The sequence below is a fragment of the Vulpes vulpes genome, chromosome 1 (assembly GCF_048418805.1).
Source record: "Vulpes vulpes isolate BD-2025 chromosome 1, VulVul3, whole genome shotgun sequence".
NCBI classification, from domain to species: domain Eukaryota; kingdom Metazoa; phylum Chordata; class Mammalia; order Carnivora; family Canidae; genus Vulpes; species Vulpes vulpes.
In genome coordinates this window covers 184431864-184446902 of record NC_132780.1, presented here as the reverse complement: position 1 = coordinate 184446902, position 15039 = coordinate 184431864, and the positions used below count along the sequence as shown (strand labels likewise).

General features: G+C 34.3%; 1 long non-coding RNA gene and 1 pseudogene across 7 annotated transcripts in view; both read right to left on the bottom strand.

Moving 5' to 3' along the window:
* The window catches only part of LOC112923172 (uncharacterized), an 895045-nt gene that overhangs the window by 826572 nt on the left and 53434 nt on the right, over positions 1-15039 (bottom strand). The window lies entirely within an intron of this gene.
* LOC112923207 (U4 spliceosomal RNA) lies at positions 7209-7278 on the bottom strand (annotated as a pseudogene).

Sequence of the window (15039 nt, the reverse complement as noted above, 5' to 3'; positions counted from 1 at the left end):
AATAGTGAGGGTTTCATAAAGCTTGAGAGAAGCACCAGGACTACACAGGGCAGCTGCGGCAATCTCAGAGGACAGTGCCACGGTGCTGGAGCAGGGGTAGGAACAAATGGTGCTACAGCGACAGCTGGCCTGAGGCCACTGGGGCTTCCTAACAGGAATTTCCTAATATGCTTGGGAAGCAGAGCACTTTAACAGATGTAAATGGAGTAGGGTACTGCTTCTGCAGAAGCAGTTTGACTCAGATATAACACATGACCTTATTGGAGCCAATGATACTCTCTGTGCATTTTGCTATGTATACTGAAAGAGAGGCATGCAGGGTTTGTTGTTGCTGTTGTTGTTGTTTCAAGTGAATCCAAATGTAGAGATATAGGCCTGGAGTTCTTATTACTATGTGGAGACTAAGAATAAGTCATCTAAATAGATTCTAGATTCCACAACAATAATTTCAACTAAATATTTTTTAAAAGTCAAAGAATACATGACTTTCCAGAAAGAGTCCAAATTTGAAATAGAGATTCATCAATATTACGTCATTTTTGTTTTTCTGTAGTACAACCTAGACATCTTAATTTTTAATCTCTCCTTAAAAGTACTTTGAAGATCAACATTTCTCCCTTCCTTGATTATCCATTGCCTCGCATATATTTGGAGATGATTTTATTTTTATCCTATAATCTTCAATATAAATACATAGTTTGGTTAACTGGTATCCTAACCAAATGAAAAATAAAATCATATTTTTAAACAGACAATGCCCGAGGGGAAAATGAGCTCTTTTAGAAACAATATTTTTGATATATAATAATATAATATTTTGAAATACAATGCTCCAGCCTACATTATGACTACAATGGGTGATTGATGCCCCTACTCTTTGACAATTGTCTCAAAGAACCATCTAGAAATCTATCAGAGATCTTACTTACACATGAATACCAGAGTAGGAGAGAGGAAAAAAAGCTAAATTATCCTCTTCTCTCTTTTGGCCTAGGTTCTAAATAATTCCTTAAGATTCTTAAAAAGTATTATAGCTATGGCTTAGTTTTTTTGAAAGTGTTCAAAATAATTTTTTTAAATCAATTTCTCAAAGTTCTTTTTTTCAGTACCTCCCAAGGAACAATTTTTACTAAATTACATAAAAGCAAAGATTAATAATCAACTTCAAATACATTTGATACATTAGAATTATATTCTATCAAATCTCAAGTTCCAAGCCCTACATTATCTCCTATTTAAATACAAGGATGACAGTATAGTCCAGCATTAATTTATATTTAAGGGAATCATTCAAAGTTCTAAATCTAATATGACTAACAAAATGAATTATTATAAGAATGGCAGTATTTCTATATTAAAAGGATCATTTACCATGATCAAGTGGAATTTATTCTGGAAATGCAAGGATGGTTCAATATTCACAAATCAGTCAATGTAATACACCACATGAATAAAACAAAGGATAAAAATCAGATGATCATCTCAATAGATGTAGAACAAGCATCTGAAAAATTCAACACCCATCCATTACAAAAACTTTCAACAAAGTGGGTTTAGAGGAAACATACCTCAACATAATAAAGGCCATACGTGAAAAAAAAACTAATATCATAAATCAATAGTGAAAAACTAAGAGCTTTTCCTCCAAGATCAGGAACAAGAAAAGTAAGCCCACTCTCATCACTTTTATTCAACATAATACTGGAAGTCCTAGCCACAACAGTCAGATAAGAAAAAAAAAAAAAAAGAGGAGAGGGGCAAGCATTCATACTGGTAAATAAGCTAAACTGTCACTAGTGCAAATGACATGTTACTATACATAGAAAACCCTAAAGACTCCACAAAAAACTACTGGAAGTAGTAGATGAATACAGTAACGTTTCAGGATACAAAAGTAATGGCCAGAAATCTGTTGTGTTACTAGGCAATAATAACAAAGTAGCAGAAAAAGAAATTAAGAAAACAATTCCATTTACAATTGCACCAAAAAAGAATAAAATACCTAGAAATAAACTTAGCCAAGAAGGTGAAAGACCTGTACCCTTAAAGCTATAAAATATTGATGAATGAAATTGAAGACAACACAAACGAGTGGAAAGACATTCCACGTTCGCAGATTGGACAAATATCGTTAAAATGTACACACCACCAAGACAATCTACATATGCAAAATAATCCCTATCAAGATACTAACGGAACTAGAACAAATAATACTACAATGTGTATAGAACCACAAAAGACCCTGAATAGCCAAAGCAATATTGAAGAAAAAGAACAAAGCTGGAGGTATCACAATTCAAGATTTCAAGATAGACTACAAAGCTGTAGGTGTCAAAACAGTATGGTACTGTCACAGAATTAGACAAATAGATCAGCAGAACAAAAGAGAAAGCCCAGAAATAAACCCACATTTAAAACAGTCAATCTAGGACAAAGGAGGCAAGAATATAAAATGAGGAAAAGGCAGTCTCTTCAATAAAGGAAAAAGTGGAAGCAACATGAAAAAGAATGAAACTAGACCAGATTATACTATACACAAAAAACAAACTCAAAATGGATTTAAGACTTAAAAGTGAGACCTGATACCATAAAACTCTGAGAACAGAACATAGGCAAGATTTCTATGACATCAGCCAGGACAATATTTTTCTAGGTATATCTACTAAGGCAAGGAAAACAAAAGTAAAGTCCTGAGATTACATCAAAATAAAAACCTTTTACACCGAGGGGAAAATCAGCAAAACAAAAAGGCAACTTATAAAAAGGAAGATTTTTGCATGTGATATATATGGTAAGGGGTTAATATCCAAAATGCACAAAGAGTTTTTACAACTCAACGTGAAACACACACACACACACACACACACACACACACACACAAACAAACATAATCTGATTCTTAAAATGGGCAAAGGAACTGAATAGATATTTTTAAAAAGAGGACATATAGGCACATGGAAAGATGTTCAATATAGCCCATCATCAGGGAAATGGAAACTGAAACCTCCCTGAGATATCACATCAGACCTGTTAGAATGGATAAAATAGAAAGCACACGAAACAACAAGTGTTGGCAAGGATATGGAAAATAAAGAACCCCTGTACACTTTTGGTGGGAATGTAAACTGGTGCAGTCAATGTGGAAACTGTATGGAAGTTCCTCAAAAAGTTTCAAACAGACATATTATATGATCCAATAATTCTACTACTGGATTTCTACCAAAAGAAAACACAATAACTTGAAAAGATATATACACCCCTATGTTTAGTGCAGCATTATTTACAATAGCCAAGATATATAAGCAACCCAAGACAGATGAATGGATAAGGAAGATGTGGCATATATACACAATGTAATATTACATAGCCATAAAAAAGAATGAGATCTCACCACTTGCAACAACATGAATGGACCTAGAGGATATTATGCTAAGTGAGTAAGTCCAAAAAAGACAAATACCATCTGACTTCACTTATATGTGATATCTAAAAAACAAAACAAATGAATAAACAAATAAAAAACAGAATCAAACCTATAAATACAGAAAACAAATTGATGATTGTCAGAGAAGGAGGGGGCAATGGATGAAATGGGTGAAGAGGAGTGGCAGATACAGGCTTCCAATTATGGAACGAATAAGTCATGGGAACAAAAGGTTCAGCATAGGGAATATAGTCAATGATACTGTAATAGTGTTGTACAGTGTCAGATGGTAACTACACTTGTAGTGAGCATAATATAACATATAGAGTTGTTAAATCACTATGTTGTATACCTGAAACCAATATAACATTATATGTCAAGATATTCAAATTTTTTAAAAAATTATATATATATATTTATGTATATGATTGGTAGCCTCTCAAATAGAAGTTTTACAAAAGACTTCAGGATCAAATATCTTCCTTTGCATATAGATTTACATAAATAAAATCAAAGACTTGCTGTATCACATATATTGATATATTAATAGAGCAATGTTCTTAGGCTCCATACCGTAATAAATCTGAAGTTCTCTTGATACCTAAGGAATTAGAACCCTTTCATTAGGGTTCTTTACAGAATGGTTATTCATTCATTCTTGCATCCATTCAACCCTTATTCCTCTCTGGGTGCTAGACCCTGGGAATATAAAGAAAAAAAGATACTGTCCATTAGTAGTTCATGGTCTAATAAGAGAATAAAGCATATTAACAAATAACTGTAGTTTAGTAAATATTATGACAAATATATACAAAAGAATAGATCTGAAGCTCAGTGGAGGAGACATTTTCTTTATCTGGAAAGTTAAGAAAGAGTTCACAAAGAAAAAAAAAAATTTGATCTGGAACTAGAACCACGAAAAGCCCTTCACATTGAATTTACTCTCTCAAAAAGGAGATTCCTGTGGTGCTTAAGATTTTTTTCAAAGACATGTTTATAATAGAATACTCTCTGTTTTAAGTTCCTAAAAGTGTCAAGACATTTAAAGCAAAATTTTGAAGTGTAACAAGATGACTTTACAGCAGCTTAATTATATGACAAAGGGCATAATTACTATAGTTACCTCACACCAACAAAAATGGAAATCATTTCAGTTTGAGTTTGAATGGGGAAGATCAGAATTGGAATTTCCTTTCATTGAGCAATGAGAATTGTCTCTATGATCCTGGGAACAAGAAAGAAGTCTCAAAAAATAAAAACCACTTGCTGTGAGAAGCAAAGACCCAGTATATTCTCAGGATTTAGGACCTGTCTAGCGTTGTAGTAGGGAAAATGACATTGAGATGTCCTACACTTGATCCTTCAACTTTGGGGACTCTACAAGTTTCCATGCTATAGCCACAAAATCTCAAGTGCCCTTTAGTGGTTCCCTTATGAGTCCTGACTCTAAGATGTGAATCAGAATCAGGAACCCAATCACAGAGAGACAGGCCTCAAGTTTTTGAAGACACAGAGCCTGGAAGGCATCTGTGAGCCTGGTTAGGCTTGTTCCATATGAACTGATTCTAGTATGGTCTTAATAGTCCAAAAAACACGCTCCCTCTCGACTTAAGATTTCTGAAATATCTCTCTGCCTTTCAGTTAATCCATTGCTAAAGCTCTTTTTTATAGCATGTCAGCTGCTGAAACAGTGATAATGATAGTTTTTAATTAACCCAGAAAGTTCAGAGGAGGAAGCACAATGTGCCTGGGCTCCAGGGCATAAGCTAACTTTATAGACAGTGATGTTAAAACTTTGCAGTTGCCAGAAGCATCTCCTGGCTGCATTCAGATTCAGGACACTAACACTTATATGACACCTGACAAACCAGTTTTTAAGTCTCTCCAGGGAATAAGGTTCTCCAATGTCCTGTAAGTAGCCATTTCCATGGAAAGATTAATTCATATTTAACATAATCTCCTGCTTCTAATTTTTTCTTGTTATTATCTTCATTTTAATAATCAAACTAAATTAAATCTGTATGTCTAAATGCTAAGAAAAAAGAGAACTCAATATTCATGGTTGAACATTTCCACTTACTGTGTCCAAAAAACAGGGAAAATATTCTCCATTTGAGAGTCTAGGAAACTCTGTCAAATATTGCCTATAATTAATTTTTATGTTAGCCAGTTATATTTTTGAAATTTTCCAGAAATTCTACAGATTATATCTTGCACAAATGGCCTTTTAGACAGTCTTAGAACATATGAGAAGAAATTCCAGAAACCTTGGTAACTGCCACTTACTCAAATTCCACAGAACAAAATATTTTTGGCCCAACCTGAGTCTTATTGGGAAGCTGACAGTGACGGGCAAGGAGTTTATTCAAAGACGAATACACTGTGCATTGTATATTATGTACTCCATGGTTCTGAGATTAATGATGTGCCTTGGTGTAGGTGTGATGATATCTAGCACATATTCCAGCAAAGTTGTATCTTGGAATATTTTAACCCTTATAATTAAGGTTGGGCCATTAGGGGAGCATTTAAGCTTCCAGAACTTCAGAACTTACCCTTATTAACCCAGACCTATCATCTGCAATTGTGTGAAAAATGTTGGGAAAACCCAGAAACACCTCAACCTATCACTGGAGATTATTACTGATATTCCTTCTGTGTTACTCCCCTCTATATGACTTATACTAGAGTTCTCCAACTGAAGAACTGGCACATCGGTGTGCATCCAGTGCTTTAAAGGTGTATTTAATATGCTGATTCATTTAGACCCAGGGGCTAGAGTTCCCTCATTAGATGGCTTTGATCTCAATAAGCATTTTCCAGAACTCCTCAGTAAAGGGTCAGACATTATGATCAGGCTCACGCTGTGGTCCCACAGATGAGGAGCATACGATATGACAACATGCTACATTTACTGTTCCTCTATAGCATCACAAGCATCCCCAGAGAAGTGGTCTATTACTTGGACATCTGTGTTAGCATCCTGGGGAATCTTTTGAAAAGCTTTATTTGAAAGTTTTACATACATTTAACTTTTGTCTTTTCTAATATCTTGTATTTCTCTTTTCAAATTATGTAACATAAATAAAACTTTTTTTTTTTAAACAAGCCTGTAAGTAAATACCTTTCCAAAACACCTCCATTTTACCCTGGCATACTAAACAAATCCATCATCTTCTATGTATTATTTAATGTGAAGATGGTTGGGGAGTACTTCTTTAGATAGTGTGTAGACCTTGACACAATTTGGTTTATGTCTGGAGTAGTCATCAGTTTGAAACTACAATTATCATTTGTCAAGATATTGGTCAAGTTAGCGTGTAACCCAAATATTCCAAGGCCACATCGGCATTGAGTTACAAAGTAGATAATATCAACACACAACACCAATTATCACAGCTTTAATATACCTTTCATCTCAGTTATTAATGACTTAAGAGTCCCCAAAAAGATCATCCTCCAATACCTTAGTCACAAATCAGGAAAACTCAATTGAAAACTTCATCACCGGGAGGCCTGGGTGGCTCAGCGGTTGAGCGTCTGCCTTTGGCTCAGGGCGTGATCTTAGGGATCCCCTAAATAAATAAAATCTTAAAAAAAAAAAACTTCATCACCATTGGTGATTGAAAACCACCATTCACAAACATCTGGGGCCCTACCTATTCCACTCCAGTGACACACCTCCTTCAGCTTAACTCAGTGCATCAGCCTCGCCTCCCTGAATGACAGAATTATATTTCTAGGAATATCCTCAGAGTCCAAGGAAACTAATCCACACAAATGCTTCATTCTCAATTAGCAATAATCACACCTCGGATAAACCTCATCGGTTGATACTGCCACTGCACAAAGCTAAATGCTTCATTCTCAAATAAGATTCCACTAGAACTGGAACGCCTGGGTGGCTCAGCGGCTTAGCCCCTGCCCAGGGGGTGAACCTGGAATCTCAGGATCCAGTCCCACATCGGGCTCCCTGCATGGAGCCTGCTTCTCCTTCTGCCTGTGTCTCTGCCTCTCTCTCTCTCTCTTTCTCTCTCTCTCTGTCTCTCATGAATAAATAAATAAAATCTTTTTTTAAAAAATCCACTAGAACAGTAAATATCATATGATATCTTGAAGCAAATATGTAATAGACAATCCTTAGAGATTATGTATATATACTCTTTATGTATAGTAGATACATATTATAGGTGAAGACTGCCTCATTCCATATATGAATGGGAACATACTAGAAGTACCAAATGCTCTGATAGGCCCACATAATACTTTAGATTAATTTTAGGATGTTAACAAACTTCATTGTTAGCCAAGCTTGCTTAATAAATGCTAATGGTACCAAATACATCTATAAAGCCTATTAAAGAGCAGAAAGATCTTGGTATAGTTCATTATAGTTTTTCTGTGTCAGAGCAAAGGTTACTTATATGGCACAGTCCCATGTTCCAAAGCCACATTGCTACTCCATGATTATACTACAAATGTCTCTCCAATTATTTAAGGAAACTATTACTTGAATGAAAATATCAGTGGGGACACTTAGACAGTTTTCCAACCCACATGACCAGAAATGAAATATTCAATTGATTTAGGACTAATCTGTAATGGTGTGAACTATTAATTATTCATATATAAAACTGCATGACAGAAATTTTATAAGTGCCCTAAAAATTTGTAAAAATCAAAACCTCTGAATGAATCATGATACTAGCACACTCATATGCACAAGTAGTTCTAGTTAGAGGCCAAAATCTACAGCGTGGCTAGCCAGTCCTTTCTTTATCTGGCCTAGGCTTTCCTTTCTCCACCTATTGTCAGCTGTGCAGGCACCTGCTGTGCTTCTTAGAAGTCCCTGAACATACCACCTCAAATACTTAGCCTCATTCTAGGAAATCATTTCCCTGTCATTCATGTCATAAACTTCAATTCATTTCTTAGGAAGCATGATGAGGATTGCCTCCATTGAAAGTTTCTTGGTCTTCTTGCCCTATCAGATTATATTCCATTATAGTCATTTGCTTTCATTTCCTTCTCCTCTACTTTTTGGTGACTGCTTTGGCATCAGGAACTAGGCCCTTTGTAGGTTAGAAGCTGTCTTCTGGAATACTGATCCGGTATGTGCCCTGTTTAGTCACAAGAAAGAAGGGGAAATTCAAAAGATGTATTGAGCACTAGATCCAAGTTTGACACAGTGCTTAGTTCTAGATTCTGTACACATACATTTAATCTTTATAACATCACTTGGGATGTATCATTACCCAATACAAAATATATTCCAGATAACTAGAGAGTTAAATGTAAAAAGTCAAACTATTAAAATTTTAGAAGATAAAACGTATGAATATTTGTGTAAACTAAGGAAAATACCTTTTTTGCTTAAATGCAATAGAGTAAATTATAAAGAAAATGACCAATTTGGCTATATATAAATTTAAATTTGTACACAGATAAATGTGTTAAAGATGATTAAAGAAATGAATGTTCAACCTGAAATGGATGTTTAGTCACTCACTGGCTTTAAACACATACAAATTTGTCAGCAGCAACATAATCACAAGTTTGGAACAAAAACATATGTGGGTCAGCTTTCTTCAGTATAAATGTTCAAAGGTGGGATGCTTGGGTGGCTCAGCAGTTAAGCATCTGCCTTCAGCTCAGGGCTTGATCCCAGAGTCCTGGGATCGAGTTCTGTAACAGGTTCCCTGCATGGAGCCTGCTTTTCCTTCTGCCTATGTCTCTGCCTCTCTCTCTCTCTCTGTCTCTCATGAATAAATAAATAAAATCTTTTTTTAAATGTTCAAAGGTGATACCTTTGGAAAACCGTTACTATGGTACATATAAATTAATTTTCCTGTAATAGTCATGCACCTATTCTCAACACAGTCTCTGGGAAATTTAAAATTTACCAGGAGAAATAATAAATATGTGCCTATTAATTTCCATCCAGTAGTCTAGAATGAGAACAGCCCATGGTCAAAATTTAACTGATAACTTTTGATGCCTTAACAGAGTACCCTAAACAATCCACAAAATAGTCATGCTATACTTGTGTATAATTCATGAATTTTTTATGCATGTGAGTATCTATTATTATAACCCTGCTATAGAACTATTCTTGGAGTCTGTAATGTCATATTGCCTTAAGTAAAACCCCTTAAATGAGATAATTCAGTTTCTAAAGCCTGTAATATAACATTCAATAGAGAAAAACCTTAGATAGAATTTTGTTCTATGGGAAATAATAACACAATGATATTCCTAAATCATATTCATAAATGCTCGCAAAAAGATTCAAAGGTTAAAGAAAGAGCCCATGTTTTTCTGTTAATATCATCTAATTGCTTACATAGGAACTAAACTTTAAAGGCCTTTATCTTGAATATAGTCATAACAGTTTCAGTTTTTTAATGTTCAAAAACATTGCATAGGGAATCTAAAGTGCTCAATGTAGAACTATGTCTTCAAAAAAGAGGGGCATAATCACTGTTAAAATTCCATTTTCTGAATTGGTATCTTCACTTTGAAATAAATTAAGATGATTGATATTTATTACTGATACATTAAACATTCAAGTACTTGAACTACTCTAATATCCTATGTAAGAGTTGAAGCTCATTACTCATTACATTGTCTACCTATGCATTTCTTTTCACAAATCCAATATATTAAACCATGCATATCCACAAATATTAGTTAATACTCTTGGTCTTGATGATATAGCTTCTTGATATCTTGTAATGATATAATTTTATTTTGTAAGGATATGAATTCATTTTGCCTACTTTGTAATACAAATCTGAACATCATTTTGTGTACATACATAATGACTTGTCCATATCATGAGATAAATACTACCTACTCAAATTAATGATTCTGCTGCATTACTGACATTTTACACAATAATAATAAAATAATTTCTCTTTATTAAACTCAAATGTTTGGTATCATGAGCTACATATAATTTTCATTCCTTTGATACTAAGCTTTTATTCAAAGAAATTGACTGCCAAAGGGCACCTGGGTGGCTCGGTCAAACAAGCATCTATCCTCAGCTCAGGTCATGATTCCAGGGTCTTGGGATTGAGCCCTGCATAGTCTCCCTGCTCAGCAGGGAGTCTGCTTCTCCCTCTCCTTCTGCACCCCCACCCCGCTTGTGCTCGCTCTCTCCCAAACAAATAAATAAAATCTTAAAAAAAAAAAATGACTGTCTGAGGCAAGCATTATCATTTCAAAAATTTAAGTTCAAATTCATATTAAAAACAATTGCTCTTATTGTTTCCATTAACACAATTAAATTCATGACTTTACCCTACCCTGAACTCTTTATTTCTGTTCTGCTTTCATTCCTATCATGTAACTGATAAAGGATGGTGGAGGAATAAGATAAAAAATCAGACATTGTGCTGAGGATACAATAAGTAGTGGTAGAAAAATCAGAAACCAGAAGGTCCTTCCTGACACTGTCTCTGTCACAAGGCATGTGGGTGATGTTGAGCAAATCAGCCTTCCTTTTCTTGCATTTTGTTATTACAAAATTGAGAGGTATGAGCATATTTAGAAACCCGTCCCTCTCTAAATTACTTATCTATTAATTGAAGAAAATCCCATTCCCTCAGCTTTTCACTCCTTTAGTCCTGGTACACGCTGCTTCAGACCCTAAAGAGGGTATCCATCCCTATTAAAAACCTGATTTCACCTTGGAGAGTTCCCCACAAGAATTGTGCTAGTGGAAAAGACTAGACCACAAAAGATGAGACAATAAGCATAGCTTCAATTGTTTCATAAGAAAGAGAATGCATGGGAAAAAAGAGCCCCAAAAAGAGCCTCCAATTAAGAGGACTTCTTTCATGGTGATCTGTCATAATAATGGAGACTTTTGCCCAGAAAATAGAAATGAAATCAGTTACATACACGAAGGACAGAGGTTGCTAAATTCAAATCAAGATCAATATTAAACATAAAACACATCTGTATGATGTTCACCAGAGCATTTTTTAATCAATAATGAAAACTAGAAAAATACTATTCAACACATAAAAACAATATGGTCTACTTATTTATATGTGCTGGTATTGAAAAAAATATCTAATCTAAGAACAGAAAGTCTAGAAAAATCTGAATCAGAATGTTAATGGCAGTTGCTTCTATAAGGTAAGATTAGAGTATTTTTTATTTATTCTTCATACCTTTCTGTAGCATTTGACTTCTCTCCAAAAGTCTTAGGATGTATTATTTTTATTATAAAGTTATTCATTTTAGAAAAGGATAATTTAAAAAAAAAGATAATTTCTGATGAAGTATCAGTATGTCAAACTGATTTTCATGGGAATTTGATTAAACTGCCAATGTTACGCTTTGTATATAGCATGATGATTAATACTAAATAAAAGGTTACAGACATACTTTAGTGAAAAGTAGTAACCAGAAAAGAAAAAGGCTGGGAGAATTGACTTCTGGTCTGATTAAATAGTAAACATTAACAGTGAATTCATGTTTGGGTTTTTTTTTTTTTAATGAATATTTTCAAGTTTATTAAGTACCAATGATCATTTTCTTTATGATATAATAGCTATTTGTAAAAAATATAGTAGAAAAAAATGAATATTCATAAGATTAGTGATTTCTCTGAATTTTTTCAGTGTGTAGATAATCTACATATTTTAATATTTAGTATATGCTGTGCATTTGAAAAGTATTTTCAAATTCTCAAATAATTTTATGATGTAAAAAAGATTATAATTACCACATGGCTTAGCAGAAAGACATCATCAGGGTTTAGACCCAGACCATAACTTAAATCTTGACTCTGTTAAATGCTGACAATGTAACCTTGTTAAATTAGTTAATATTAGATTCCAGTTTCATCTATAAAATATGTGTAATATTTGTCTTGAAGTACTGTTGTGAGGATTTGAAATTTTATGTAAGTTAGGTGCCTCTCCAGTCCCCAGCCAGCAATGTTCAGGCATTCTATAGGTATTTTTTTTTTAATTTTTAATTTTTATTTATTTATGATAGTCACACAGAGAGAGAGAGAGGCAGAGACACAGGCGGAGGGAGAAGCAGGCTCCATGCACCGGGAGCCCGACGTGGGATTCGATCCCGGGTCTCCAGGATCGCGCCCTGGGCCAAAGGCAGGCGCCAAACCGCTGCGCCACCCAGGGATCCCCATTCTATAGGTATTGTTGTAATAATTCTCATCTACATAATCATGACAGTCAGGGCTTTTATGGAATTTACCTGGAAAGGCCCTGTTCTAAGCCTTTTACATGGACCATCTCATTCAATCCTCTCAATAACTCCATATGGTAATACTATGAATCTCAATTTTACAGATGAGGAACTAAGGCACACACCAGAAAAGTAACTAGCAGAAGGGCTCACAGTCTGGCTCTAGAGTTTGTGCTCTTCACCCTTAAGCTTTGCTGCCACAAACCCTATTCAGTATGTCTTTTCATAGTTATATATGCATCGTATGGATGCTTTACATGATTTACTGATACTGGTATATCTTTTGAATAGGCTTTAATTTGAGGATTTTGAATTCATTTTCGTATTGTAATAATTAATTCCACAATTTTTTGATATATTTGAAAACATTCTGCAGACAAATAATTGGATAGGTGGCCATTTTTGTCTAAGTGGTCTGATGATTAGTCAACCTATTAGTGCATAAAATACTGCTAAATAATCATCCCAGTTTAACCACATTTACAAAATGAATACTTGTACAATGCATAACTCATTCCTGCATAAAAATAAATTGCCATATACTTTGTCAAAGATATTTATGGAAGAGTATGCTAAGAAGAATGATAAAAACATGACCATCAGTCTTCCTTACATTAAAAGGATTTACATCTTATCATAGTATATTATACATTCAAATCAATAAGCATTCATGTTATAGTTTTTATAAATTGTAATAAAACTGAAATACAAGAGTTCTCCAAAATCACATGAATTTGCATACAATATTTTTTTTAAAGAATCAGTAATCACAAAACCTTTGTCGTACTTTCATAAAATATGTTAAGCATTTCTTGCAGAAATGGAAAAGTGACATATTTGTAGATAATGGGAAGAAGAAAGCCCAAGGTCAGTGCTCCCTATCAGCAGCACTGCTGATGGGAAAGAAAATGACCAACATCTTTAATCTAGAGTTGAGTAAGATCCTCCTCTATATGTATCACTTAAATGAGAAAATGCTCATATCTTTTCATTCTTTTAAAAATAGAATCATAAGCCTCTTAGAGTTTCCTGCCTCTTATAGACCTATTCCAAAAAAAAAAATTCTAGAAGAATAATGGACTTTTATGAGTGATTTATTCTGTTCTTGCTAAAAATGGGAAACAAATTAGGCTGGAGTTTCCTAATAACAAACAACTTCTTACGTATCAGAAAATAACCTACTCACCTGTAGCCACATTGTCTTTTAAATTAAATATAGGGGTGCTTCAGGGTTCAGATGCTTCAATGTCATGCATAATAGCTAAATGTCATTCCTAATGCTCCCTAAAGCTATTATTTCTTTTGATTTATTTTATAATTATATTCCCTAAATTAAATAACAACAAAAACAATCAATATCAAATATTGGTTAGGAGATTAAAGGCTTTTTTAACTTATTTTTTATCATAACACATTATTAAACATGCTTTATAATTTTTTAACTTTATTCCTCCAGGACTTTTTTTCATCATCTCCAAGTGCATTGCCCAGCCACTTCTAACTTGCTTTTGAACAAGAGAAGATTGCAATGCATTTTGAACTCAAGAAGAAAGTCAAATTCAAATGAGAGCTTTAACTTCAATCTAATAAAGTAACTCTGGCCAGACACTCCCTAAATACATGTTATGCCTATTTCCGCTGAATCAGAAATTCTTTCTTAATGAAGATATTGCCAAAAAACGAGCTAAGTTTCTAGAATGTATTGTAATTTTTCCAAAAAGAAAATCCAAGCGACTCCTGGGTGGCTCAGCGGTTAAGCATCTGCCTTCAACTTAAGGCGTGATCCTCAAGTCCCGGGATCGAGTTCCACATCAGACTCCCTGCATGGAGCCTGCTTCTCCCTCTGCCGATGTCTCTGCCTCTCTCTCGGCGTGTCTCTCATGAATAAATAAATAAAATCTTAAAAAAAAAAGAAAAGAAAAGAAAAGAAAAACCAAAGGAGAATTGAGAGAAATGGGGTGAAATAAGAACTGATGGTCAGAAACTCATAAAGATCAAATGGAGCCCAGAAATAAGGGAAATTTACAATTGTGCAATTGAAGGTGACGTTGCACCTTGATATGATGATGGTGTGGGGGAAAAGGCATGTAAGCCTTCTATAGAACTCACTTTTGCCTGACATTTAGATTTAGTCAAAGAGAGGCATTTGGAGTTAAAAAAAAAAAAAAGAAAAGAAAAGAAGTTTACCTATTCAAAATTGAGCCAGAGTCAGAAAATAGAAAAAGAGACTCCTTAACTAGTCAATATATTAATAGGTACAAATTCTTGCTTTTTACTCAGGAAGAAGCTATCATTTCCTTTTTCAGGTCTCTTCTACTTTTGCTTTGTATAGTCTTAACAAGTGTGTTTATTATGCTGGATTAGCACCAGCAAATTAGAAATAAGAG